At 44.2% G+C, this 4,378-nt stretch overlaps 1 protein-coding gene across 1 annotated transcript in view; it reads right to left on the minus strand.

Moving 5' to 3' along the window:
• CHD1L (chromodomain helicase DNA binding protein 1-like) overlaps positions 1 to 2,257 on the minus strand; it is a 24,119-nt gene extending 21,862 nt beyond the window's left edge. Inside the window, exons 1-2 of the mRNA XM_009329396.1 lie at positions 2,159 to 2,257; positions 786 to 900 (exon numbers count right to left, since the gene is read on the minus strand). The gene's annotated coding sequence lies outside the window, so the exon portion shown is untranslated. The remainder of the gene's footprint in view (positions 1 to 785; positions 901 to 2,158) is intronic.
• Positions 2,258 to 4,378: the final 2,121 nt, after the last annotated feature.

The raw sequence follows: 4,378 nt of genomic DNA on the forward strand, positions 1-4,378 counted from the left end.
GGGGGGGAAAAACAACAACCAACCAAACAAAAAAGGAGCTGTAAGAGATGCTTTTCATCTAATTTCAAGTTGATGTATTGTTAAGAGATTGTTAAAATAAAATCAGAGTGCTGATATGAAGTAACACCTGAGTGGGACTGACTCAGAGGAAAAGAAGGGCTTTTTTCCACTCCAGATAACTAAGCACCAGATCATGCAAAGTCCAAAGCAGTGACCAAGGAAGCAATACTGTTCTGGTTGGTTCCATTTACAGCAGGACAGGACCTTCTCAGGAGAGCTCTGATCAGATTCAGCCCAAAGTCCTATCAATTGTAACAGGAACCCCACCATTTTGCAGTCCAGGAATGAGAGTTTTGTCTGAGGAGGGCATGCTGAAAAGGGCACAAAAAAGGCAAACTCTAAGTGTTCTTGCACTGCCTGATTAATAGAATCTTAATAAACATCACACATGTGTACGCTTCTATTAAATGTTAAAGGTCTGTAAGGCACCATACAAAGACAATGCAGTACCATCTAGCATTAGTTTAGGATGGACATGTGTCTGTTTTCTTTACTCAAGGTGTGATACAGCTATGAGGGAAAGCTGGGGTTAAAGTAGATTATCTTAGGGACACAAAAACTGCAGCAACTTAGATCAGTTGATGAAATGGGTTACAGAGTAGAAAATCACTGAGGAAGGCCAGAGATGAGTACAGAGGACAAGGCATGAACTGGGTGGTACAGAGGAATGGAAAAGGTGGGGAAAAACTTGAGCCCTCCTTTCAAGTGTCAAAGACATCATGTACCTCGTATGTTGTCAAGAGTGCATGGAAGTGAGATTGCTCTTTCAGGTTCTGCTGCAGTTTGGGTCGTTCCTCCTTGCTGCCTATGTATGTCACAAAGGAAAGACCTGGAGCAAACCTGTTGTCAAGAGAAAGACAGAGAAAAAGCAGTGAGCCAAGCTAAGTCTTTCATGTGTTTATGACCCTGGACCCCATTATCAAACATAGCTACTGCACAGATAACGAGAACCTCCTATCCAAACACCCTACCCTCCTGTGAGATGTGGCTGGATCTCACTTCTGAATCTAACCCTTTCCTGATTAATTTGCATCTCAGGTTGGCACCTCAGCTGCTGGTTCTGGTTTGGACAAGTACCAAATAAACTGCGCTCTCCTAGGTCTCAAAGTCCAAGGCAGATGATTGAAAACCAGTCTCATGGCCCATCTGCCATTCTGAACTGGAAAAAGCTCATGAGAAGCAGGTGAATGAATACAGTTTGCCCAGTTGGGACCAAAGAATTGGCCTAAATCATGCTAAAATAAAGGCAAACAATGTCTGCAGCAAACAGGTCCAAGCCAGGGCCTCAAAAATCTATCCTCTTAGTCAAAAAGCAGATAAAACCAGTTCCATGGAGGAAGAGTTGGGACCATAAAATTCTTCCACATTTAATTCCACCACTGATATTTGCCCAATGTTCCTCCTGGATATCTGTTCACTGCTGATTTATGAAGGGATGCACCTTCCCCAACTATTCCAACCAGAAGTGTATCTAGATCAGGCCAGCTCACTTCAGAATGTAACCTGGATGACTTCAGACACTGAGAGACAGCATTGCCTGACAGCCACATAGACAGACTTCTGTTCTAATCTTAAACTTTCTGCCCTTCCTCTTAAAAGGAATGTTTGGGCTCCAGCTTAAAAATGTATATTCCAGGCACGCAAATGTGCCATCAGCACAGTCACTGCACACCAGTGAAGACGGGTTGCATGCACAGATGTATTTTGCATGCATATGTGAGCATGCCAAGAAAGATACTATTGGGTAAGACTTGGGTCTTACCTTTCATCATACAGAATCCTGGCTGTCTTCTGCAGATTTTGCCTAAGAGAGGCTGAGCATGGAGGGTTACAAAACAAAAAAAAGCAAGGAGCTAGTGGGGGCATTTGTACTGAAAGTCAGCCAATACTATAAGTTGGATGAATTAATGTATACCACAGCATTGTAAAGCCTACACATTAACTGCAAGTGGTGTTTGATCTGTAGTTTCAGTAGCTTACCTTTTTTACTTTTTTTCCTTTTGAAAGGATGAAAACTGTTGGGCTGAGCCCATTTGAAGAGAATCTTTGTAACTTGCTGTACAAGAATATGATGAGCTGGACAACTGTTGAAACTTACCTCTCCAGTTCCTCCTTCCAGTTGCTCAGAACAGACAGAGGACAAAGTATCAGAAATCTCTCTTTGTTCGTTAATTTTTTTGTCAAATAAAGAAGTAGAGAAATAGTCTAGAAGGCAAGGAAAATATTTTTTTTATAATAAGAAAAGGGTTAAACCCAATAGCCTGAACCTACATAAACTGTCTACCTCTTGAGCTTTGTAGCTGGTTCCCACAGGTTCTCTAGCACAAAGCAGAGCTAAGAGAATGTCAGGTGAGATCCACCATCAATGACAAAAAAAGCTTAGATCCCAAAATGTGACCTTGATATCTGGAGCCCCTTTCCAAAGGCCTTTCTCCACAGTCACAAAAAAGAATATCTATCATACATCACTTTCTAAAACTACCCGTTTGTTATTTAAGACCCATTAATACCACCAGCTGAACCAAAGCACAAACATTCATTTTCCAACAAAACTGAAACCCATTTAAAAACTTACCAAAAAAACCCCAAGGAGCACTGAAAAACTTACACCTGTAAATTTTAATCCATGTGTTAACAAACCCAAAAATCATCTTGCTGCAGGTGCATCAAACGACATCATTCCCTCTGTACTGGCTGTGTATTGTCCCTTCAACTCTTTGTGCTATGAATTACACATTCAGATGTCTGTGTAAAATGACCACTCATCTTTTTACAAAACCCTGAAACCTTTTGGAGTGTCACTCAGGACCTAACAGGGGTTTTAAGTGATTAAGGAATGAAAGAAACAATGAGCTCTCTCTTTTGAGTATGGACTTCAGGATGGGGCTGCTTAACCAACCAATCATTAGGGTGATTTTCTTTACATTCTGCAGAAACATTGGGCTAAATTAGGCAGAGATCATTTTCCAGAAGACAAGGACAACACACCTGACAAGTCTTCCCAAGACCCATCTCATCACCCAGGATACAGCCATGCCGGACTTCGTAGCATTGCACCAGCCAGTTTACACCTTGTATTTGATAGGGACGAAGCTTAATGCCTGGGAATAAAAGCAATTTGTTACATTTACGCAGTCATCCAATACACTCTATACACAGTTACACCTTGAAGCCACCAGAAACGGGTCCTGCACAACTGGGCCATCCCAAACAACTGCCTTGCAGGAAAAGCACAACAGGTGTCAGCAAAGCTGGTTTACCCTGCCGGAGAGTAGAGACACCAGCAAATCCATTAACTTAAACCATATTCAGGAACTTGTACACACAAAAATGCCCTGAGTCGCTACAAAGGCCTCTACAAGGAACCTAATTGATAATTAAGCTGCTACTTTGCATTCCTAGAAGACGGCCTGATTTTCAGCTCCAGCCACTTTTTTACATATGTAAGTACTACATCCAGGGACACACTTCAGGTTACGGAAAATGTCTGTGACACTCTACCATTGTATAATAATAATTTCTCAACAAGATGTTTTCCAGCTTTCCTTCACTTAAGCTAGGACAGACCTCAAGTGTAGGTCACTCTAGCTACTACTACTGCTACAACCCTTATTATGAGGCACAATATATCAAAACAAACACAAAACAAGCCAAGTAGAAGTTCTCAAGATCTTTCCTTGTACATGGACTCAAGTGCTGTGTATTGTTAATAACGTTGTGCCATTGTCACCCTCTCGTCCCCGGGCAGAGGTGCACGCTGAGCACAAGAAGTAACTCCCCCTGCCGCAGGAAACAAGAAACCCGAACTAGCACAGGGACTGAAATATGGGCTCCCCACAGGGCAGCGGAAAGCACTTCTTAAAGCATTCAGGCTCAACATCGACCTGCTTTGGCGCTTATGAACGTTGCCCTGTTGACCTGCTCCTGAAGCACAGAGCCGTCTAAGGCTGTGCTGAGACACTGGAGCGGTGAAAGCTGGGCTCAGGGAGCCAAGCCCCTGGCCTAACCACCCACCCAACTGCAAAGCCAAGGAGAGCGTGACTGAAGCGGCCGGGGAAGGTTTGCACGGAGCAGCGAGCACGGCAGCAATACCACTCTCTGCAGCAGCTGTGGCTCACTTTTACAGGCCCAGACGCCGCCTTTATTTACACCTTCATTTATTTCAGGCCTGGGGGTTGTTAACACAGGGCCCAGACGGCTACAGCTGCACAGCACCGGGCAGCTGCAGGGCCCCTCCCGCGATCCGCTCACAGAAACCGACCCCCCAGCGCGCGTTACAGCTCCCTCACCACCCCTTCCCGCCGGCAGCCCCGGGCCT

Source organism: Pygoscelis adeliae, unplaced genomic scaffold, assembly GCF_000699105.1.
Source record: "Pygoscelis adeliae isolate BGI_AS28 unplaced genomic scaffold, ASM69910v1 Scaffold120, whole genome shotgun sequence".
Lineage (NCBI taxonomy): Eukaryota > Metazoa > Chordata > Aves > Sphenisciformes > Spheniscidae > Pygoscelis > Pygoscelis adeliae.